Raw genomic sequence first — 26,411 nt, 5'->3', positions numbered from 1 at the left:
TTTCATTAAAAAGAAAGTAAGGAGAGAACATTTTATGGCAAGAAAGTTATATCTTTTCCTTCAAGAAAACTAACAAAATCTTGCTACATAGGACATGGATCCCTACCCCTGGAGCCTCAGACTGGTACTGGTCTTCATCCACCTATTAGGAACCAGGCCTCCAAAAGGTTGGAATCACTGTCATAGGGCACTTATATTCTGTTTGTTTTTAAATAGATGATAAAAGCTGAAAGTTTGTTTTAATAATGGTTTTAAACTCTATATGCCATTTTCTACAATTTTTCCTCTTTGTGGCATTTTGTAATTTCACAGATATTAAAAAATACGCTCAATGTCAGAGATCCTGTGTTAGTTAAAGTTAAAGATGAGATTTTAGTGTTGTACTGTTGTTATTCCTAGGAACTCACAAATGCCTGAGTCATGAATCCTCCCAAAGACCTCTTCCTCAACTCCATGAGGTTCCCAAGGAGCTGTTTAATGAATTAATTTACTTATTTGGAATTGTCTGGTCAATAGCTGTGTAATTTCCTAATTCTGTAATGCAGATTATTGGGGGAAAGGCTGAGCCAGAGCTTTGGCGTAGGCCTGGGGTTCTAAGTGGGATCCCCAACTTTGCATACTCCTGCTATTAAAATTTCAGAGGGCACAGTAGGCCCAGAGAGCAACTGAGTCAGGGCTGCCCTAAGAGGTAGGCATGTCTTCCTCCACAGCCACCACGGTGAGTACAAAGTTTGAGAGGAAAGGTGAAGCAGGGACCCTCGTTTTTAAGGCACAATGGTAAAATGAGATCCACAGAATGCCCACGTTCTCTGTAATCATACTGATAAAAGTAATGATGAACTCTGTTATGTTATTATGTAACATAAAAGTATGTTATGCACTCTAAAACATTCATACTGAATGCATTCAGTCTTCTAGACACATCGCATATAGCAACTCATTTAATTGTCATAACAGCTCTTCTAGGTAGGTGCACAGAAGAAAACAGAGATCTAATGATGGTATCTGCCCCCAAATCATACTTTGAGTTGGGATTTGAACCTAGATGATCTGGTTTCAGAGCTGATGCTCATCAACATTTTGCTATACTTTTTCTTCAAAGGAGAATATGAGGGTAGAGCAGATGAAAATGAATTTGGTATTGGATGACAGAAGGTATGTTTAATTGGACAGGAGAAAATAACTTTAATTATACCAAAAATTGATTGAGTCCTTATCACATAGTTGGTATCTTCATTTAATTCTCATAATAATCATTTGGAGCAGACACTTACTGATCCTATTTTGAAGAAGAAAAATCTAAGAAGAGGGCGACTAAAGTAATACCCAAGGTCAAAAAGTCGATAACTTGTGAAATTAGGAATTGTTACCTGTATTTTTCATTCACTATGCCAGGCTTTTCTGTTAGGCTATGTGAGGAGGAAAGCTTTCTTCCCCAATGTCTATCTTCTCTTGCGAGTGGTGTATTTCATTGTTGTAGCAGTCAGTTTTTGACTGACATTCATTGTCCTGATCCCACACATGACTTACTCTTGTCTATATTTTTTCAACAAATGATATCCTCCATTTTCTATGCTGGGTTATAGTGCCTACTGCTGCTACCTTCTAAGGAAGCTTTCTTCTGGTATCCTCTCCGAGCTAACTAGAGGGCCATTCTCAACAAATTAATGTGTTTTTATTGACATTTCTAAATTTACAATATGTTCAGCAACTCAGAGGATGAAAACAATTAGATTATTACTGCTCCACAAAGTTGTGCTTCCCTTCTGAGTGTTAATTGTCCAAGCCATGGTATCTTTTATTAGCTCTTTTAGAGTCATAAGAAAAATACTTTCTACTTCTTTTGCTTCTGAAACAGGTTCCATTTCTCAAGGCTTCCATTTTTCCAGGATTTATCCCAATCCTGACAAAAGTTTATGTTTAAAAAAGTCCAATCTATTTTTCAATTGCACATATTTCTTTTCTTTTTTTGACAGGAAGAATAGCATATTACTGGTAGAATTGAAAATGTTTCTTTTTTCTTTGTTTTGGGCTTAGACATTTATTCCCTGAGCACACTCTTCTATATTCTGCTTTGTCAGTTTCTGCAAGAGCCAAGGATTAGTAGGTCTCTCCAAAGCATCTGTTATGTTAAGCAAACAAAACAAAATTAAACAAATACCTTCCCATTATCCTCTTCCCAATCGTAGCATTTTTCACACAGGAAATAGAGTTTTACAATAAGCTTTGACATGTTGATTCATCTGGCCTTTTTTTAGTGGATTTGGTCTTTCTTATATCTTCTTTGCACTGTCCCTGACACAGGGCAGAAGTGTTTCTCCACGTACAATCACTAGATGCTTTTGAAACCACTAAGTGGTTTCAGAAGAATTCTTCCCTGTGGTTTCTAGCTTTTGCTATTCAAATACATTTACATCTAAACCAAGTTGATTCATTATGAAAAATAAGTTCCCAGTTATTCCAATTATAAACTATTTTCTATGCTTTCAGAGAGTCTCAAATGTTTCTTCACCCGTCTCTCTCTTGGTAAGTCAGTTCAAGCTTGCTTTATGAAATCTTGCCATTCTATTAAATCAACATGAGTCTTAGGCACATTTCCTAAGAAAACAATTAGGATATCTTTATTTTATATACCCTTCTTTAGAAATAATTGTAAGTGGATATATCATTGTTTCTTTTTCATACCTGTCTAGCTTGGCCTCTAAGATCTCTAACTTACATCTAAGAAAATTTCTGTCTTTCCATAGGTCAGTTAGTGTGTCTGCCTTCATTTTTACTTTTCCTCATTTTTCTTATTGAAAATGTATGACAAATCTTTTTTCCTAAGTGTTTCATATTTTAGTCAGTATGAAAAAAGAAGAAATGTGAAAGACAGAGATTGCTGGTTTTCCTTGCCCTGTACCTGACTGACTGTGATCTAAATTGGTTATTTAAAATAGGATTGATCTAAACAATGCACTTAATTAAACTATTTAGTTTGTACTTAGGCATGCCTATTGAAAGTTTTAATGCCCATTGTCTTGTATCTTGACCTAAGATGTTAGGAGAGTTTGATCTAATTTCATTGCTTTCTTCCTTAGAATTGAATTCAAATGATTAGAAATAGAAGTTTATCATTATTACCTTCTAGATCCTCAAACATTTTACTGGGTACTATTCTGTCTCCTTGCCATAACTGAAACCCTGAGGACTAATTTCCTCTATAGCAAGTGTAAATGGGTGTTGCTTCTCTTACCATATTCCGTGAACCTCAGGGCCAGGAGAAGGGGTTGGTAATTCTCTCTTGCTCCTTCAAGGTGATTTTCCCCCTAATTTCCTTGTATTAGTTTGCTGCCATAACAAAGTACCACAAATTGAGTGATGTAAACAACAGAAATTTATTTTCTCATAATTCTGGAGGCTGGAAGTCCCAGATCAAGGTGTTGGCAGAGGTTTTTCTTCATGTATGGATGGCTGTCTTCTCCCTGGATCTTCATGCCATCTTCCCCCTATGGACATCTGTGAACTATCACCCATAGGGACATGGGTCAACTGGATTAGGGCCCATCTTAATGACCCCATTTAACCTTAACTGCCTCTTTAAAGACCTTGATACTGAGGTTTAGAATTGTAACATATCAATTGCAGTGTGGGAAGCAATTCAGCCCATAACACTCTCCTACTCATTCTTCTACCTTTGAAAATCAGCTTCTACCGGCCTATTTCTCTCTTGGTTACTGATAACCACTGAACTGATTATCCTCATGTACTTGGCAAAAAATGTAAGCATCTTACTTACAAATTTTGCCCTCATCTTGTATAATTTCAGAGCCATATCAATATCCCACCTTTCAATATCTGTTTTAGGCAGTTCTTCAAATTCTTTCACTCCTCTCTTCCACAATCACCCTTTGAATCCTGGCATCACCCATAATTGCTATATTCAAATCTCTAAATTAAATGTCACTGTTTTCTCTTCCACTTGCTCTATGACTGTCATTTTAATTCTTCCTCACCATCACGAGAAAACATTTAAACTCTAATTTTTACCAATATTTCACATTTCTTCATCCACTTTTCTTCCTATCAAGATAAAGTGTCATAGATAATAATTTTAGTTGTATTTTTATAAAAATTTATCAAGCATCCTGTTTCTCTCTTTCACCATACTTGTACAGTAAACCCTCTGTCATGGATGAACCCAATTATAGCTTTTCTGTATCCCAGCCCCGCAAGAGAAAGTTCAGTGAGTACGAGTTCCACTGTAAATGAAAGATATTTACATCTGCATTGCTTGTCAACCTTACTATACATCTCTGGCCAGCTCGTGCATTCAGCTATAGAAAATTAAAAAAAATACATGTACTTCAACTTACTTTATTTCCTGCTCCATCTCTGATCTTATCTTCCACTTCACAGGGAAAATGGAAGCACTCATTTCTTTTAGGTCAAATATGAGGTCTGTCCAGAGGTATCCAGCCATGCAATATGATAAATACAGACCTTCCTTGAAGAAAATACAGCATACAAGAAACATTGTATATATAGGACTATGTTGCTTCAGCCCCCTTTAAATTAGGAACCTTGGAACCTCACACAGTTCTTCCAACTGCCATCAGCTGCCCTGTTGTATTTTCTTGAATCTCATCAATGATCTGAAATCTCTTCCTTGTCATTGTGATTTTCATTTTTGGAAAAGCCAGAAGTCACAGGGCACCAAATCTGGGCTGTAGTGGGCCTGAGTCACCTGGGTGAGTTGATGTTTTGCCAATAATTTCTGCATGTGATGTGATGTGTGAGTGGGCATGTTGTCGTGATCAAGCTGCCAATCACCAGTTGCTCATGGCTGCAACCTTATGAATCATCCAAAGATTTTCAATGGAGGAATGTTCAAGCTTAACATAAATTTGATGCAGATTTATTGCTCTACTTGTTCAGTCATTTTGAATGTAATGACCACATAGTACACATGCTCACTCAATGACATCTACAGCCTCACTGACTAGTACAGTTATGTCATCATTGTTTATGCACGTGCATTTCAGTCCACTCTTCTTGACTACCAGGTTACATCAATGTCTCACAAACTGTTCTCATTATAATAACAATGGCTGGACTGTTTCCAGCCATTGTTATTATAATTTTTATTCCAGATCTGGTATACAAATCCATTTGGACCACATTGTATCCAACTGTCTATGAGATCTTTCTTGTTGTGTATTTCAGTGGAGCCTCAACAATATGATTTTTCCCCACATAAAACTCTCCTGCTTTCAATGTTACCCATTTCAGTGAGTTGTGGTTCTGTTCATATAGTACAATATTATAAGCCAGAAATATTGATATTCCCTTTCTTTTCCCCTGTTTTTATACTTCCCCCTAAGCTTTATTGCTTTTATCTTCTAAATATCTTTACCTATTTGTCTCAGTATTTATAGCACTATCCTACTGCTAATTACCAATAAATATGTCTCATACAAATCGCTCTCCCACTTGTTTCCTTAACAACCCCCATTTCCTCACAATTCTAAAAGCGTAATTTTTTCAAAACACAAATATGTTAATGGCGCTACATTTCCTCTTCTGTTTAAAATTGTTCCAAGTTTTCCATTTTTTCTTAGATTAATGGTAAGGACTGTATTGAATATAGGACTGGGGGTGGTCTTCCCAGCAGCTACTTCTTGCATCACATTTCCTTTGCGTTTCAGTTCCAGTTTTCTACCTTCTTTTAGTTAATTGTACATGCTGGACCCTCTTCTCACATTAGCACATAGTATTCCTTCTTTTCATCTGTCTTTTTTCAACCAGTTATGTCCTATGTGTGCCAGTAAGTGTGACACTAGAATATCCTCAAGTACTTGACAAATTCATAACTAAAATGAATGCATAAATGAAGCATGGATCAATATCTAAATTTTGGAGATGGAATAAGATATATTTTAAATTAGTAAGGCAATTTTACATATAGAATCATGTTAATGCCTGAGTTGTATAATGGTGAATTTGAATTGCCATGTAGACTTCTCAGAGCCAACTATAATATTCTCTTAACCAAACTCCACATCAAATCAATCATAATATATTTTCCTGTCTCTTTTGATTCACTTCACATTAATTTACTTCTTTCTGCATTTAGAATAATAATGACCTTAGTTTCAGACACTGTTCTTTTTCATCTTATTTCCTAAAAGTATAACCCTCTTATCTCTCTGATTCTAGTCTTATTTTTCTATTATATTTTTCCATTTTTGAACTTTCAATTACAATGATCTTATTAAAATACAAAACATATCAAGTTACTTTCCAGTTTACTTTTCCAGTTGCACCCTCAGTGTCTTCCCATAGTCTTCAGGGTGAACTCTGAAACCCCTAAGCATGGCCTCTCCTCTGCATTTTCCCTTCTGTTGGAATTGCCTGTTTTCTTGTCTGTTTTCCTCTCTAGTTGGTTGGATCTTTACACTTATTCAACACAGCCAGGAGAGAGAAAATTTCACATAATAGGTGTTCCATAACATTTATAGAATAAATTAATGATGAATTAATATATTTGAGATGTTTCAAAACAATAAGCAGCATTACTATGGAACATTGAGGCTATATATTTTTTTTTCAATTTTGGGATAAATGAAATGAATTGCCCTACTCTTTGCATAGGAAATTGTATTGCTAGCTTTTATTGATGGCACAACCAGAACTTAACATTAGTTAAGATCAATGTTAGTGACTTAACATTGATCTTAAATTTATATTATTGGTTGCCCCAAACCTATCCTTTGTCTAACAAAGTGAAATAAGACATATTCTCTGTATCCTCAAATCAAGCTGAAATTTATTTGACTTGACTCTAGAAGCCTAATGTTCCAATAACATGTTTTACATTTAGTGGAGTGCCTTAAACATAGAAGTTACTCATAGTTGTGTATAGAGTGAAAAAGATTTAAAAATGAATAAATTAACTAACTGGGTTCTTAGTTTTATATACAAATCATCAGATGTTTATTTCAAATTTTGAAAAGATGAGTTTCAAATTCATAATTTTTTGCTTATTTTGGGTTTATATACATTTTTTATATCCTATTTTTCTTATTTGCTACCCAGGTAGAATATGCAATCAATGTTTTATAATAGATAATTGTTTTTTATCTTTTGGAGATATTTGAACTTGATTAAGAGGAGATGGTCTTTAGTTCCTAAACCATTTAAAAGTATAGGCAAGGACTGTACAATTCTTTTAAAGAATGAAAATAGAAGTAGTGGTTATGTATGTGAGCAAGAGGCTGGAGGATTTGAAAAATGACACTTCTTTTGTTTAATAATGGGATGGCATGGTTTTTTCTTTATTTTTCTTTTTTTAAGATTTTATTTAAATTTATTTTTTAGAGAGAGAGGAAGGGAGGAAGAAAGAGAGGGAGAAAAACACTGATGTGCAGGAGAAATAATGATTGATGGCCTCTTACATACCCCCAACTTTCAGGGGCCTGGCCTGCAACCCAGGCGTATGCCTTGACCAGGAATCAAACCTACAGCCTCTGGTATACAAGATGATGGCCAACCCACTGAGTCACACCAGTCAGGGCAGCACTGTTTTTTCTTGAAAAAAGAATAGCCATATATAAATTAAAGTCAATTTCTTCATAGCAATTCCAACTCAAAATAAAAGACAGTGAAATTTATATCCCAAAATCTATACTGAAATGACTTCAGAAAACATAAAAACATACTTGTTTTCTCTGTCCTAATGCTTACTTTGGTCTTTATAAGTCTGCTGAACTCATTAGACTGCCCTTTAAAAATCTAGTGTTGGGAGTTCAAATATATAAAACTTTCCTAATCTTCAACTCTCTTGGATTGCTCTTACCTGTTGATTTGAAATCTTGACATTTTTGGCACATGTTATACAAATATCCAATAATTTAAAGTTATCTTTTATACAGTTAAACTTTATTATTATACAAAAATCCATCAAGAAATTTAAAAATCAATACAACTGAGGCATTTGAGAAGGCTGAATTTAAATTTATGGGTGAATTGAAAACTAATTGTATGACTGAATATAAAAAATAAGATGTGAGGCCTGTCTAAAAAAATCCCAGCCATTGTTATTATAATGAAAACTGTTTGTGTGACATCAAAAAAATGTAACATGGTAGACCAGGAGAGTGGACTGGAATGTGCATGAGTGAACAGTGATGACTTCACTGTACTTGTCCATGGGAGCAATAGATGCCATTGAATGAACATATGTACTATGTGGCCATCACATTCAAAATAACTGAGTGGGTGGAGAAACGAATTTGCATCAAATTTTGCATGATGCTTTATCATTCCCCTGCAAAAACTATTCAGCTGATTCAGAAGGCTTTTGGGGACAATGCAATAAGTGCAGCGCAAATAAATGTGTGGCATGAATCCTTCAAAGATGGTCGAGAATCTGTTGAAAGTGATCCATGTTCTGGAAGGCCTGCAACAAACAGAACATTTAAATATGTTGAAAGTGTTTGGGCTGCAATCAACAATGATCAGTGACTGACAGTGTGAGAACTAGAAACTGATTTGGGGATTCCTAAAACTACTTTATCTCAGATTTTGACACAGAATCTTGGCATAAAATGTATCATGGCAAAATTCCACAGATTTGGCTACCATAGCAGATTTGGCTACCATAGCAGAAGGAACGTTGTGTTTCAGTTGCTAATGACTTGTTTCAAATCGCTACCAATAAACCAGATTTCCTTAAGAAAGTGATAACTGGAGATGAATTGCAGGTCTATGGTTATGATCCAGACAAGAAGTCCAGTTGTTCCCATGGAAGTTGCCTGACTCTCCATGCCTGAAGAAAGCACAGCAACATCACAGCAAGATCAAGATCATGTTAAGTGTGTTTTTTGATTGGGAAGGTGTTGCCTATCATCAGTACACTCCTCTAGGCTGAACAGTTAATAAGGAATGCTACCTCAATGTTCTCCATCAGTTGAGAGATGCATTGTGATGAAAACAGCTGCAGCTATGGGATACTGGTGACTGGTACTTTCATCATGGCAATGTGCCCGCTCTTGTTCCACGTCTTATGCAGAGTTTTTTGGCTAAACATCAAATCACACAGGTGACTCAGCCCCTCTACAGCCCAGATTTGGTGCCCTGTGACTTCTGGCTTTTCCCAAAACTAAAATCCTCTTTGAAAGGGAAGAAATATCAGACCATCACTGAGATTCAGGAAAATACAATGAGGCAGTTGATGGCGATACCAACAAAGGGTTTTGCAGTGTTTTGAACAATGAAAAAGACACTGGGAGAACTGTGTGAGCTCCCAAGGTGCCTATGTTGTAGGGCACCGAGGCATGATTGTCCTATGTACAATGTTTCTTGTAGCTTCTTTAATAAATGTCTGTTTTTACTACATGGATGGACACTTTCTGGGCAGACCTTGTCATATATTACTTTGTCTTTCAAAGTATTGTAATATGAAAAGATAATTTCCAGGAAGAAAACTGCTAGTATTCTTTAATTTTAAATTCTCATTAATTAAAGGGTTATAAAAGAAAATATCAATAATTTATTATTTTTACAGATAAAATATTAAATCTATAGAAATGAGCTTAGGCTGAGTCTAGCTCACATGAGCTATCTAATAGGTGACTAGGAGAATAATGGCTAGTTGGAAATGGGAAGAAGATACCAATAAATCGAAGAAACACAGGGCTCATAGACAGATAACAATATATGAAAAGAATATTCAACAATAAAAAATAATATATGAGAAACATTACAACAATTAGAAATTGCTTGACAAAAATACACTATCACTGATGGAATAAAGAAACAGTAAAAGCACTGCTTACAATGATTTGCTGCTAGACAATTATTTGTGGTAAAACAAAAATAATTTGTTCAGTGGTTCTTCAATAAGGAAATGTTCAGATTTCTCAAACCAGAACAATAGAGGGATGCGCGGATGAGGTGGGGAATGTTGGAGGATATAAGAAGTGGGGGTGTGGGGGACTCGGATTTGCACCATATGCTCTAATTTGGATTTGGACAGCTTTTTGGATGTCTTTATAATAAACAGGATTTCTGCTTTTTGTCTTCATGATATGGGGTTTACATTGGGAAGGGGGAGACTCTACTAGTTTAAGGAAACAAATGAAAGACCCTCTGGTTTGAATATTTATTTTAATGAGAGGAAAATCCATTTGGATGAGAAAGGTGAAGAACAAGCAAGTTTACACTCCCCTGATGTGCTCTATGATCACGTCTGTCTTATTCAGCTCTAATTTTCTTTGATTTTAACTCATCTGTATAACCAGACATCTGTGAGTATTTATGTCTTTTTTGGTTATGTGCTATCCCATTCTGGCTATCCATCAAATCCAGAACAGACTTCCCAGCAATGTTTTATACAAAATGTAGAGTAGAATGATAACTGATTAGCATTACGTGATAAATGGACATTCTTCAGCTGAAACTATAAAGTGCAAAACAGCTGAGACAACATATGAGCAGGAAATATAGTGCACAGACTGTCTCTTGGTTCCTGTTCACACAGCTAATTTTTTACTGCTACAATTCAAAACTATATACAGCTCAGTCTCTGTATATTCTATCCAAGAGATATAAAAAATAGGATATTGCCCTTTTGTCTGCACCCACTTGGGGGAAGAAATGTTGATGACATATTACTAGGATGAATTGTTTCTAAGTGGCAAATAGAGAAAGGTAATAGTCAAATTGCTGATTTTAAATCTTCTGCTACAATTTCTGAAGACATAGCTCCTTCCAAGGAAATGCTCTAGGACCACATATCATGGTATTTTATTCTCTCAACTTGGAGTAATTGATGAATCACTGAAATAGAGAGGGGAGATTTACAAACCCAAGTCTGCAAACTAAATGGGAAAGTGTGGCTGGGTGGAGACCAAGGTGTGAACTCCTGCTCTAAGGGTCTTGCTACACATTACCAGCCAATTGTTCCTCTCTACTAATGAGTGTACTTGTGTTTTCAAATCTTCCATTTTTATTCCTAGAGAAGTTACAAATCCATATTTTTAAAATTATGTTTCCTAATTTGAATAGTTTATACATTTTTCTTTTAAACATGGTGAGCACTGAACATCAGCTGTTGAAGACATTTAAATTATAGGCTGTTGGTTTTTAACCTCTATCTTAAATACTTTCTTAAAAGTTTACAGTTGTATAGTATTAACAAGAGCTGACAATGAAATATGTAGAAAAATATACCAAGGAACTATCAAAGTTTAAGCATAAGTATATTCTTATACTACATTGTATTAATACCAACTTTCTTAGTTGATTTATTAAATCATGAATGTATAATGGACCATTAAATCAAGTAGTAGTCTATTACAATAATTTTTCATCAATTAGTACTTTATCAGTTCAGCTGGAAGAATCCTGATAGATTCTCTTACCCAATTCACTCATGGCATAAATTAAAACAGAGTCAAAGATTAGGTGATGAGACCAAAGTATTAGGGCAACTAACAATAAGAAATGCCTTGCACCTAATTGTTCCTCCCACATTTTCTTTCAGTGCCCCCTTCTTTTTTTCACTACATCAAGCTTCTTAATTGTAATGAGTAAAGGGTTATATTATAACTTAGCTTCAATTGTTGGATTAAGTTTTTCTGTTTGTAATCATGAAACAATGGTTAAATTAGGGTTTACTTAACACCAAGTGTGAGGACAAGTTTTCTTTTTCTTTTTTTTTTCAATTACAAGCAAAATTTTATTTAAAAAGTCACAGAGATAGAAGAAGTGAGCTGTGGGAGCAGTAAGCCATCCGTGCTAGGCTGCATGGACTCAGGAAGCAAGTTGCAGTGGTGAAAGAATGGCCTTGGAGCTTTGAAGGAAATAAGCAAAGATACACACCTGGAGGGAAAAAAGCAGGGTGGGGAAAGTTGAGGGTGTGCCATAGAGAGAGAACACGTGTAAATGCATATAAGGGACTGGGGCCTTTGTCTTAAGGGTTTTTAGCTGTTTTCCAAAGGCTGAGGGTTTTAGGGGAAGTCTTAGGGGAGGAACTCAATAGAATATTCATCAACTTTCCCGGTGTGTCCTTTCAGGCTTGTGGTTTCTACTGACTGGTTGGCACCAGGTCATGGGTTTATTAGTCATGCAGTTGGTCCTGATGTCAGCCATAGCATTGCCCTGTCTGGCTTTGCTGTTTTTCTGGGTCCGGAGCTGCAACACACACAGCGGAGACGTAGGTGTTACCTCAGGCTTAATGCTTAAGAGGATGGTCATGCAAGTGCGTGTATGAATCCTGTGAGTATATTTTTTGGCCCCCTTGTCCCTCTTCTAAAGTGTGTCTACCACATTAATAGCAACATGCCAGCGTAGGAAAGTTCAGGGGAGGGTCTAAACCACTTGACCAGCCACAAGCAAGGGGAGAGGTCACCCTGGGGGTGAGGTCCCACCCTACAATACTTATGTTCCCAATTTTGCCTGTTGCTAGGCACCCAGGGTTTTCTGTCACGACCTTTGGTACCCAGGTTATCCTTAAGCAAATAGCCTGAGGTAATACCAGGGAGCATGCTTATATCCTCACTAAAAACCCATTATTTGTAAAAACTTTAGGTGATTTTATTACAATCAGATCCTAAGAATGATTGGATTATTCTTTTGTATGATAAATACATTTTAAAACTTAATAAACTGCAATTCTTGTTAACTTATTTTAAGTTCATTTTTCTTGTTATACAACTGAATTTCTTTCAATAGCATTTTAAGCCTGAGATTTTAAGTTCAAGTATATAGACTAACCTTTTTAGCTAATCAAAATTGGAAATATTTCAATTTAAAAAATTGCTCTGTATAATTAATATCTATTTTGCCTCACAGATTAAATAAGTCATATTTGTCATTATAGTGGTCCATTTATTAATGTCTAAAATCTAATAACCATGTCAAAGCTTAAATGTTTCTAATTGTTGTAATTCTTCAGTGGCCTCTGGGTGTTTGTTTCAATCCCATGGAGTAAATTAAAATTTAGATGATTACATCCATTTCATTAGGAAATGAAAATTCTTTTCTGTGAAACATAACACTAACATATTTTTGTGCTTGAAGACTGTGGACAGGTAAATTCTAGTTAAATTATATACTTCCTTTAATTCACGACCTCACTAATTTCAGTTACAATTATACTAGATATTGTGCATATTTTTGGTTTGTTTTGATTGGAGAATAATTTGCACAAGCATTTAAAGCCTTTACAATGTTTTGTATCAAAATTTTGAGGATATATTTAAGTCTGACACTTGATCTTTTAAAAAACCCATTTTTAAAAATGTGTTAATATTTTCTTAAAGTATTATTTTCCCAATTTCTTTCTTTTTGTAATCTAATAAGGTTTTTATTAAGCCTATTTTCAGTTCTAAAAATATTCAAGATAATTTATCAAAATGAGCCTATTGAATGATATATATAGTTTTTGTGCAGGAAAAGAGGATTGTAATCACACTGACATTTTGTCTTTTGAGGTACAAATTGCCTTGTGTTGCCTCAGGTCTTCCCACACACCATATTGTAGATGCCTCACTTTAAGTATGATTTATCTTCTGGCCCTAACCTTTACCTCTACCACATATTTTGTGCCTCATTTCCAAAGACTACCTAATAAATCAATTTTTAATATGCTAATGACTGTAAAATATTAGGTCAAGTAAGCTTAATAGTGGATATTCACAAATAGTGCCTTAATTTAACATAGAAATCCAGTTTTATAGGTATGCTAACCTTGAAGGTACACCAGTGCTATTAGCTGCCAGATATTAAAACATATCCTCTGCCTCTTTTGTATCATACCCAGTCCCCAATATTAACTATAATCTTCTGCTGCCTTGTGCTCTCTATCCCAACCTGTTTCCAAAATCTTTGGCCACTAACATCATTAATGTCATGGATCTTTATTTTTTTAAGCTTAGGTCTTCATCTATACTGTGTCTCTTGTCTACATCTTTGGCTTCCTTCTTTGGCTATGATTTTTACTGTTATTTGAACCAAAGTAAGTCAGTGTTAGGTCAGAAACATGAGAACATAAATGCAAGATCAAAATAATCAGCAAAATTTTTAGAGAAATAATACAGAAAATTAAATCATGGACTCTCACTGTTGTAATATCATGTGGTATTTAGAATTTAAACATATTTGAGCAATTGAAGTCAGCTCCCTATGTCAAATATTTATATTGATTTTATGGTGGCACAATGAATTAGTTGGTTATTTCATGAAATGGCTTCAGTGCCTTTTCTGGAGAAATATAAGTTAAAATATTCCTAGAGGAATGTATGTAGAGCTTTCATCTCTTTTCTAAGATTACCTATCTTGATAGGCTTTAAACAATGACATTTGGTGATATTTCATTTCAATGCTTAAACTTTCACTATTACTGCTTCCAGAATCATAGTATTTTGGAATTTTGATTTTACTACAAAGAAAACTACTAATGTTCTGTATGAAGTGTTATAAAGATTTATTTTTTCTCTAAGTCCAAAGTAATTCTTTCAACTAAGCTGTACGGTTAAGTGTATAGTGGTATAATAAACAGGTGTGAACTTCAAAGACACAGAAAAAGCAAACCTTAGATATTCCCTGCATTCCTATCTCCCACATATTACCTGGGGTAGATGGGGTAAGAGGAGTTGCCTAAACATAGCTGTTGTGTTACCTCATTCTTTCCTCATTATTTTCTATTATTTCATAATGATCTTTTGTTTAATACATTACATGTTATTTTCCACCTAGTTTGTCCTCATATGAAAGGTCAGTACATGAACAACAAAGACACTTTTCACCGATGAATATGTACAGCTTTTCAGCAACATGCAGGGACTAGTATATTCTGAAAATGGATGAAAGAGCAACCCAGTACATACTTATGTACATGTGTGAGTATGAGGTTATGCCAAAATCTTTCAATACACTGAAACCTTCCGGATCATGTAGACTTAGTGAATAAGAATTGCTTAAAGACTGCCTTAGGTACAAGAAAGGATAAGACATCAAAGATATTTCTGAGGTTCTGGAAGGCCATATACTACTGTCCCTTCCCCTACCCCAAATATCCACTTTTTTAATCTACCGATCAATGCTTGCAATTCTGATGTTATAATTTAATTTCTAATTTACAGCTTTTTGGCTTCTTAATAATAAATTATTATTAGAAGATTAATATTTGGTTGGCCAAAAAGTTTGTGTTTTCCATAAAATAGAAAACATATTTTTCATTTTCACCAATAACTTTATAGATTTGGTTATTTTGATTATGTCTGCTATCTCCTGTGTGATACAGCATTGGTTGTTCTCAATTGATGTCTCAATTTGATTGCTATCAACTTCAACAAACCACTTTTGATATGTTCAATCAGTCATACTACTGTCTCCATACTCTACACTAATCTTTTTTGCATCCCAGTTGTGTTCTTATCTTTTCTTGGAAAAATAAAACGTAATATGCCAAAAATGTGTATTTTCTTCCATCTTTAATTTTGAAATGGCTATACAAAAATTCACCAATTTTGATAAGTTTTCTTTAGATGTATACTGATGTGCAGCTGTTACAGTACAATCTAACAAAATTGTTTCAAATTAAGTTAAAGACAACTAGCACTATTAGAGCCATCTTATGCAAATAAAACAAACAAACAAACAAAAAACAAAAATGAAAATTTTAGCCAACACAATACCTTAAGTGCAAAATAATAAAATTGAGGACTTATTTTTAGTAAGGAGCTTATGGAATGGTTATGGGAGCCTTAGCAGTCTTTGAAAAACAAAGGGTTAAAAATGCTTTTGTGAACATTAAGGAAATAATGAAAGGGCTGTTAACACTTCTCATGAGGTTGGGTTTTGACTGGCATGATGGTGGAGAGGGATGGGTAAGTGAATTTTAAAATTTATATATTTCACGTTGTTTTACTTGTTATAATAAATATGTATGATTTTGTAATAAAATGTAATAAAGAATGAAAATAAAAAAGATATTGGGAGTAAAAAAGGCAATTAAGTGGGAAAGAACCTTTTGTGTGAGAAATTGATCCTTACAGTTTTCAGTTTTACTCAGAACTAGTCTGTGACTGCCATAGGGCAGCTATCAGATAAATTTAATGTGGCCCATTAAAGATTTAGTGACCATAGTATGTAGGTTGGAAGGTTCAGCTATGATGATTCTCAAAACAGAAGGTATTAAATATCATTCTGGAGCTCTGCTAGTTTAATTAACCTATTCTTGCATACCATCATCTGGCACTACAGGTGCAACCCTTTGGGAGGGCCTAACTTCATTCCTGTGTAAACAACCACAACAAAGCAAATAATAGAGCTTTGACATGTAAACACTTTCACTATTAAAATAGCAGAAAAATTTGCCATGATAGTATAATATTTTTGTGAAGGATGGCAAATTTTTTACATAAACACCAATAGCATGTGTGTGTGTGTGTGTGTGTGTGTGTGTGTGTAATGAGCATTGGTACTCACCAGACTCATGTAATCAGAATTTTAAAAATTAGGCCAATTGTTAACTTTTTTGGAGACTCATAAATAACTTTTTAAAAAATATAGAAGTAGCCCATTTCCTCACAGTGAAATGTATGGTATTTCTTACTACATAATTACTTTGAGATATTGCCTTCTTAAATCAAGTTTATTTATTATCTTAATGGGGAAAAGTTATAAATGCTCAAAAATATGTATGTATTTATCATTCCACTACTACAACACATTTTTTTGTCTTAACATTCACTTTGATCCTTATCTCTTTCTATATAAATTCAATTATGGTACACACAAATATATATTTATATATATAGTGTTATATATATAGGTATATAGTATCTTACAATGATTCATTTTGTATTTTGAACAAACCTTGCATTTCTGGGATAAGTCCTACTTGGTTATGATGTATAATCCTTTTTATGTTACTGTAATAAAGTTGCCTAGTGTTTTGTTGAATATTTTGCAGCCATTCTCACAAGAGATATTTTAGGAGGCCCTTAATTAACCCTTCTATAAGTAGCTCCTCAACACTGGCATTTTTTAAAGAACTCCTCAATATTTTTAGTCTTATTTTAATGAGCAAAGCTGGCTATATATATATATATATATGTAAAATATCACAAATTTGAACTATGCTTATTCTTTATTTAGCAAAAGCTACATTTCATATTGAACCAGACAGACTTCTAGTATTTTAGCATGGTTTAGAACCATTGGGATTTAGTTTTCTTCTTCATTCCTGAGCAGGTCAAACATCATTATCATGTTTATCTAGTATTTCTCTCTTGTCATTTTATCTTTACTTTGGATTTTCTTTCTAATTTTTGTCAGAGCCTCAGAACATGTTAGAATGTATTTTTATAGATCAGCCTATCTTATTTTATTTTTGCTGGCATAACCTAGCAATATTATTTTACTCATTACAAATTACTAAACTTGATCCTGCATGCCCTATACATAGTTTCTAACATACTAGTGTGTTCACATTTGCTTTTCTGGGGAAAAGAAAATGTACAGGAATTCTTTAATGTTCTTCTGCATTATTTACACTACAGTGATGTTCCAAATCAATCCAATGTGTTCACTGATAGAAGAAAACCCTCTTTAATTGCATTGAAAGAATACAAAATGAAAAATCACTTCTTTTATAATATTTATTTTGCATAAAGATACTAATTCTTCTGAATCATGTTAAAGTACCAGAAGTCCCTCTGCTTCAATAAGAAATCTTATCCTTGCTTATTAAAGAACAAACCTATTTCAAGTATGTTAATCTATAATTCTGTTTATTTTGTACTCTAATTACTTGCTTAGGTACTAACATCCCAAATGGGACAGGAATGCTTGAGCTAGAACTGTGACAGCAAAATACATCATGGAAAAAAAAGAAGAAGAGAAAGAAGAGAAATGTGCCTCACTTTTCAAGGGGCAAGAGGTAGAGGATGAAGATGGGAGTTGGTGGCAGAGTTTTGTTTGCTTTATGAGAATCTTGCAAACCCTGTGTATATATACTCTCATTGCAGTTGTGAGAAATGGCTCCACTCTAGTCTGTGGGCTAAAAGTCTGCCAGTGTTCTGGAAAAAAGATTCCTCATGTATAAATAGATAAATAAATGCTCTGAAAAAATGTCTCAATGGAAATATGATTTACTCCTGCAAAGTGTAACAATAGATAAGTCTTCTCAATTTCACCATTCAAGTAAAGGGGTTAAATCAAGGAAATCAGTGGAAACCAGAGGGTAAAAAAAAATGGCCAATAACAGCAATAGAGAATCTCTAGGAGAACAATGGATGGGTTAAATCTATTTTTTTAAGTGGGAGTTTCCTAGCCTGGCCTCTCTCTTTCCTTTAAAGTATTTACAAGTTACTGGTGAAAGAAGTCCTAACAGAACAAGAGAGAGAAAGATGGGAAATGCCTGTTACATACATATTTGCCTACTTGTTATTTTACAGTTTCCCTGGCTAATTTCATTTTTCCAGTTATTATTTTTATTCTACGGAATTTTTTTCCTTCACTGTATTCTACTTCTGAAAATGCTCTTGTTAGGTCAACAATGACATCATTGTTCAATGTAGTTCACACTTTCCACTCTATTTTATTTAATCTCTACCACATTTAACACAGCTGGTCCCTCTCTTCTTGAAATCCCTTCATTCCTTGGCTTCCAAGCCTGTATTATTTCTTGGTCTCTTTACTCTTCATTTACAGCTAGCTCCTTCTAAGACTCTTTCTGACTTTTCTTCTCTTTTGTTCTTTAATCGTAGAATACTGAAAAGTTTCATCCTCCATTCTCTTTTCCTCAAAATTCACCTGGTTGTCTAAAGCTAGTGACTCCCAAATTGCAGTGCTTAGACTAAACATTCTTTCTGAGCTCCATACTCATATTTTCAGTAGTTTTTTTTATTGTTTCTTCTCAATAATAAATGCTATCTTGTATCCAACATCGAACATTTCTACATTCCAAACCTGCCTCTCTTTTTGTATTTATTGTTTTGTTTAATGGCACTAATCTCTAACAAATCACCCATCTTAGAAGTATCTTTAGCCTACTGTTTACTACTCATTTTCCACATCCAGTCATTAGCCAGGCCATGCTGAGTCTCTCTTCTTTAATAATTCTTAAATTCACTCTCTTTCTTCTTCACTGCTATGGTTAAAATAAACTCTCTAATAAAAAATTGATGGAATGTAAGGAGGGAGATTGAGGAGGAGTAAAGCAGAGAAGGAAAGAGAACTAGCTGGCTAAGTGTGACTGCTAGACCTTGAGAATCTATCCCCTGAGAAGTCCTATAACCCTCTGGAGTTAAGGACTGTGAAGGTGACAGGTAAAGGAAATGATGGAAGAATTTATCAACTTGATCCCATATTCTGTTCGTCAAAAACTGGTCCAGGGGCTTTGTAGCATCACAAGTTTGGGTTACACAAAGGTGGGTATCTAGTGGGACTGCAAAAGTCAACCCAAAAGTCTCAGGGCTAGAAGCACAAGGCATGTGACCAGACAAGGCCATGTGAGAAAGTGCTGCCAGATTATAAACAACTGAGGTCAGACAGAGCCATGCAGAGACAGGTAGCCAAGCCTAACACGATTTGAAGTGTTGCATCATAGATGTCTAACACACTTTCTCTTATCCTTTTTAAACTTCATCTAGCCCATTTTCTGCAAAGCCACCAGCCTGATATTTTAAATTGCAAATCCAACCAATCCAGTGTTAAAATTTTTCAGTGATTCCACAAAGCTCATATGACAAATTTAAAAAATTTTAAGATTGAATACAAGGGAATCTTACTTATCTTTGCAGCATTTGGAATATTTATGTGCATGTGTCCTAGAAGACAACCATAGGGAATGACCAGTAGTTCATGCCTGTTTGTTGACTTGGGGATTCTTCTGTTCAGGACTCTAATATTTATCATTTTTAGTGGCTCAACTGACTTTTTATGGGATACCTCCTCTGCTATCTCTTGACATAACTGCATAGTTTTTTCCCTAAACTTCTCTACCTTCTGGCTCATAGTCAAATACAGCATACAATAAAAATGGCTTAAGAATGTACATGTATAGGGTAGAGTTTGCTTTCTATTTACTTTAGTATTATCTAGGATTAGCAAAAAATCTACAATATACCAAAACGTAATTAATGAGGTAGGTTTTTTGAAGGAATAAATCTTATATTTGCCTCTGCAAAAATCACCTTATTTTGAATTTCAATCACCAATAATCGACCTTTGCCTTATAATTCATACACATTTATCACATTTATGTTTCTTTGTATAGTATCAGTTATTTGCCTCCAGTTAATTCATTTATGTTCTAAAGTTTTGATTCTTCAGCTGGATTTTAAACTTCTTAAGAATAAGATGAAGACTTCTTGGTGTTTTCCACAACATTGTGCACAGAAAATAAGCTCAGTAGTCAGGTTGAATTCATTCAACAAGTGAATGAATAAAATGAGTATTTCATTTTTATTAGAAGTTTTACTTAAATTGTTCTATCTTTTTGAATTTCAAGAGCTTGAACTGAGTCAAGGAACAATTGTTTTTCAGTTCTTTTTTATCCCAGTTATTCTGCTTTATCCCATTTGTGAGTTGGTGAAATTATCTCTGAAATATCACGAGCAGTTTCTTCACTCCACAAGGTTTTTAGGTGTTGAGCACCATTTACCGCTACATTAAGAGAACTGTGACAGTGTTTTCATAACCCTGGTGTGAATCCAGAATTTTCAAGGATCTATGTAATAATTGATGAGAATTAATATCTATTACAGAATTGTAGGATTGAGTTATTGTTCAGGGATTTATTGTGCATAGTATTTGCACATACATGAAAGATAAACTCTCAATATTTGTGATATAAAGAAGATGCCATCACATTCTCTTTCTGAATCAGCTTATAAAGAATTTGTATTCTTTTCATTTCAGTATATAGAAGAATATGAAAAAATATCTCTAGAAAAATTCATATGTCTGATATATGAAAGAGAAGCAGGGCTAATTAAAGAATCAGTTCTCTTTACAAAGTGAGGCCACTAAATATGAATACATGTACTTTATTTTTTAAATTTTATTGTGTTTTTACATTACCATGTAGCCCCTTATACCCTTCTCCCCCTGCAAATCACCAGCTGTTGTCCATGCCCATGAGTCCATTTTCCTTTTGGCTTAATCCCTCCACCCTCTAACCACGCCCATCATAGCTGTCATCCTGCTCTCTATGAGTTTGTTTCTACTTTGCTTGTCAGTTCAGTTTTTTCATTTGATTCCACATATGAGTGAAATTTTATAGTACTCATCTTTCTCTGACTAGCTTATTTCACTTAGCATAACATTCTCTAGGTCCATGTAAACTGTCGCACAGGGTAAATATTTCCTTTTTTAAGGCCTAGTAGTATTTCATTGTATAAATGTCCCATAGTTGTTTGTTTTATCCACTCATCTACTGATGGACACTTGGGCTGCTTCACATTTTGGCAATTGTAAATAATGCTGCAGTGAACACAGAGGTGCTTATGTTCTTTCAAATTAGTGTTTTGGGTTTCTTCTGATATATTCCCAGAAGTGGGATTGCTGGGTCAAAAGGCAGGCAAGAATACAGTCAAAATGAATTAAAGACTTAAATATTAAACCTGAATCCATAAAAATCCTAGAGGAAAACATAAGCAGTAAAATCTCAGATATTGTTCATAGCAATGTTTTATCGGGCATATCTCCTGGGCAAGGCAAATAAAATAAATAAATAAATAAACAAACAAATAAATAAATAAATGGGACTACATCAAACTGAAGTGTTTTTGCACAGCAAAAGAAACCATCAACAACAAAAAAAGAAAACCCATGGGATGGGAGGACATATTTGCCAATACATATGGTAAGAGGTTAGTAACCAAAATTTATAAAAATCTTACAAAACTTAACATCAAAAAAGCAAACAATCCAATTAAAAAATGGGCAAAGGACCCAGATAGACACTTCTCCAAAGAGTACATACAGATGGCTAATAAACATATGAAAAGATGCTCAGTGTCACTAATCATCAGAGAAATGCAAATTAAAGCCACAGTGAAATAAGCACCTCACACATGTCAGGGTGGCTATCATCAATAAATCAACAAACACCAAGTGGTGGTGAGGTGAGAAAGGGGAACCCTTTTGCCCTTTTGGTGGGAATGACGATCAGTGTAACCACCGTGGAAAGCAGTATGGAGAAACCTTAAAAAATTAAAAATGAATAAGTGTACTTGAAATTTTTTCTATTTATAGTAACAAGTACTTTAATTATTTAGAAAGATACTTTGCAAGTTAGAAGACTTACGGTACCTAAAGCAAAGTTCATGAGCCCTGAGATTAATTAATGAAGCCATTGTTGTATTTTTTAAATCACATGTTAGAAATTGAAAGAATGATTTTTAAACAGGATAATTTTTTATCTTTCTTGCTTTTGTGCTAATATATAACAAACAAATACGAAACTTTCTCTTCTGCATTATCACTTTCCTGCTCTGTTTTCTTGTTTTTCCCTTGTCTTCTGTGAGGAAAAGATCGATTTAGGCAGCTTGTAGAGAATAGGGTGGGAAAGGCTATCACAAAAACAAATTGTTTGCTTGTAAACTCTGAATTTATTCCAATATATCATGGGTAGGTTATTTGTTTTTTTAATTATTTTTGTAATTATCACCCTGGAATGTGCTTATAGATTTTAGAGAGAGGGGAAGTGAGGGGAAGAGAGAGGGAGAGAAACATCGATGTGATAGAGAAACACTGATCTGCTGGCTCTCACACACACCCCGACTGGAACTGAACCTGCAACTAGGCACGTGCCCTGTCTGGCCATCGCTCCCTTCAGTCTTTAGGATCACACTCCAGCCATTTGACCCACACCAGCCAGGGCTAGTTTATTCATTTGCTAGTTTTTTTTATGTCTAACTGGTTATTCATTTATCATTATCTTCTGATAGATCCTTATATGCAGGAGGTTATTTCTTTCATTTGTTTTCTTTAGAAGTCTTATAGTTTAAAACAGTGATTTTCAATCTGTGTGCTACAAGAATTTTTGAAACATGCAATACCTGACTGTTTAGCTAGAGGTATTGACCTCTTCTCCCTTAGATGGTCAAATAAAGAAAGGCAATAGCCAACACAGCAACAGCCGACTGATATGAATGAATCAAATCATACCTATTTTTTGTCAGATTGGAAAAAATATGACACATTTTTTGGTGTGCTGCAGGATTTTAGTAATTAGTTTATATGTGCCATGATATGAAAAAGGTTGAAAATCACAGGCTTAGAGAAAAGAACTGGAAAAAACTGGAAAAGAATCTGGAAGTCTATGTCAATATTTTAACCAAGGAATAGGTAGTACTGCCTAAGAATGCAAAAAAAAAAAGGGCTAATACAAAGTACTTTTTAAAAATGTTTTTTAGTTAATGTTGGAAGGCTATGCAAACATTTTCACCCCCACAACTACTAAACATTAGCAGAAAATTTTCTAGTCATATCCAAAATATAAACTAAAAGACTTGTAGCTGTAACAGCCCTCATTGATGAAGAGGTCCATGTTGGAATTTTAAAAATACATGTGTGTTGCAACATCCGTACAAAACATAATTAAATGATAATAACTTCATTTGAATGATTTAATAAAATAAAAGCAGAAATGAGTATCAGGATGTGAGTGAATCCCATCTGACATATTCTATCAAAATGTGTTGAAAGAAAATCATTAAAAATATGTAATACAGAAGTCACTGAATTTAATTTAACTAGATTTGTTTCAAATTGGTAAGTAATTACTTTTGAGGCCAGGTATGGAAATTAAAGGGAAAAAAGGGTGAATACATTATTAAAAGAAACAAACAAAGCTGACCTAAAATAAAATTAACCTGAATTATCTTAGAGGGACCAGTGTAACCACATAAGCAGTAAAAAGCAAAAGAGAAAAGCAGGAGAGTCAGTCAGATGTATCTCGGAAATGCATGGCAGAGAGACCTGAAGCAGAAGAGGAGCTCAGTCCGTGGTTGGAGGGAGACCATGGAGAAAGCATCTGAAGAAATATGAGGGTCTCTAGGAGCAAAGAGTCACTCACAGCAAACAGCCAGTGAAGCAACAGTCACGAGGAAAATCGACCAACAATCTGAATAAGTTCAGACAAGCAGATTCTTCCCAGAGCTTTTCAATGAGTCCCATTGACCCAATACATGAATTTCATTCTTATGAAACCTGGAACAGAGAAACCAGTCAAGCCAGCCAAGATTCCTGACTTAAAAAGAGGTGACACAATAAAATTTGCTTACTGGAAGCTGCTGAAAAAACAAAATAACAGCTGCAACAACAATAAAACTTTTGTGTAGATTCTGTTTCCTGGTGCCCTGTGTCAGTAATATAAACTGGCACTTACACAGTTAATCTCTTGCATCTCTGAAACCTATTGTTTGGGAATGATTCCAAATAAAAGCACACAAGATAATAGATGAAGACAGAATTGAATAATTAGATCTAAATATGAATGAAAGCTCATATTTTATACTTAAAGCCTAAAATTATATGACAACAACTGCCATTGGATCATAACTTTAAAATCAAGATGTGTCAGGTCTTTCCAGTCCTGACCCATCAGCATATGGGGAACAATTTTCCATTAGGAGAAAACTTGGGAATCGTGGATGCCTCTAATTTTTTTTCTGTAGATAGCCCTTACATTTCTTTTAATATTTAAATTATTTTACATTTTCATTAGCCTAATTTATTCTGCAAAATAGACTTTATATGAGCATAAATGAACCATTTATAAGCCACATCGATTTTTTCCTCAGTCACAATCATAAATGTGGCTTCAGAGCCACATAACGGTGGCTGTTATTGCACACTTCCTATGCACTGACATTGTCTGGTTAAGGAGAATGTGGTGATAGCTGCAGGACAGAAGTCACCCTGATCCTTCTTCTGCTAACACTCTATCCTTTACAATCTTTATCGTATATTATTTTCAAAGGTGTCCATGACACACAAATGTTACAGTGAATTCCTTGGCAAAAACATTTGTCATCTTTGACTATCTTTGCCAAGGACTCCAAAATAATACTTTTAACTCTGCACTCTGCATTGACAGACCTAGCCATCATATTGGCATGTGCTCTAAATCATAAAATCTGCAGTAAAAATTCCTTAATTTCTCTTCCAAATCTTTTTTGCTTTAAAATCCCATCTCAGTAAAGAGCAATGCCACGTAATTATTTAAACCATAAGTATTTTTTCTTTGCTATTCATTCATTATCTAATCCACTTCCTCAAATACATGTTCTACACGTATCGACTTCTTTCACTTCTGCAGCTACTATTTTAGTTTCAACCACTCCCCTCTCTCACCCGGGGAGTTCTGGACTGTTCTCATTAGTTCCCCTAACTCGACACTTGCCACCCCTTTCCTTCCCACCACAGCATTCAGAGTGACATTTAAAAACCAAAATTAGATTGTCGTTTTCCTCTTAAAAACTCTACAGATTATTTCTCTTTGGATTTAGAATAATGTTCAAACTCCTTATGGTGACTTTTCAGGCTCTACTTAAGCTGGTTCCTGAATAACTTTCTTTCCTGCTTCTTTTGCCCTTTGTTGAGTTTGGCCTCCTTATACTTCTTCCTTTTCTTGAACTGTAACAAATTTGTTTGGATTTCACTCTATAAATATCAGATCTTCAGAGACCATCCCTGACTATCCTAAATAAAGTAACTTCATTCTGTACCCATTGTTTGAATTCATTTTCATTAAAGTACTCTATTATCTGATTATGCTTTTTTATACATTTTCTACCTCTGCCCTCTGGAATACAAATTCCATATTATTAGTCACATTACCTTTACTTTCCCTGCCATGTTCCCAGTTCTTCTCACACCATCAATCACGTGGTAGCTTTCAATAATATCTGGTAAGAAAATGCATCAGTATTCTTGGAATGAATCTCTGTGAGTGAAATCCCTGGTTCAAATGGTATGTTTATGTTTGTTTGTTTTTTTTCAAAATAACAGCTACATTTCTTTCATATATATTATCTTAACTTTTAATTCAATGAATGAGAGTATCTTTTTTCAAAATACATATGAAATAAAAGGAATTATGTTAAGAAGAAATACTGTCAAATTATTGGGTAAAAAATGTCTTGTACATTTTGAGTTTTTGTTACTATTGAGATTGAATTATATATTTTTTATTTTTGAGGTGTTTCTTAATTTTGGTTGAATGTGAAAATAACTTTGTAGGCTAAAAACCACAATGATATCCTAGTCACATTTCTAAAAAATCTGATTTAATTTGTTGACAGTGGGCAATTGTATTTTTTTTAAAAACAACTTCAGGGGTTAATGATCTCTAGTCAGGGTTGAAAACCACTGAAATTCATTAATAAGTATTTTGTGTGCTTATA

The 26,411-nt window shown here is 34.4% G+C and overlaps 1 long non-coding RNA gene across 1 annotated transcript; it reads right to left on the bottom strand.

Moving 5' to 3' along the window:
* Positions 1–8,922: 8,922 nt before the first annotated feature.
* Positions 8,923–14,389, bottom strand: LOC118499409. The gene is made up of 3 exons (XR_004901888.1): positions 14,376–14,389; positions 11,133–11,138; positions 8,923–9,348 (listed from the first exon to the last, which is right to left on the bottom strand). It is a non-coding gene; the product is annotated as an uncharacterized LOC118499409 (long non-coding RNA).
* Positions 14,390–26,411: the final 12,022 nt, after the last annotated feature.

Source organism: Phyllostomus discolor, chromosome 1, assembly GCF_004126475.2.
Source record: "Phyllostomus discolor isolate MPI-MPIP mPhyDis1 chromosome 1, mPhyDis1.pri.v3, whole genome shotgun sequence".
Taxonomy (NCBI): domain Eukaryota; kingdom Metazoa; phylum Chordata; class Mammalia; order Chiroptera; family Phyllostomidae; genus Phyllostomus; species Phyllostomus discolor.
This window is presented reverse-complemented; position numbering and strand designations above follow the sequence as displayed.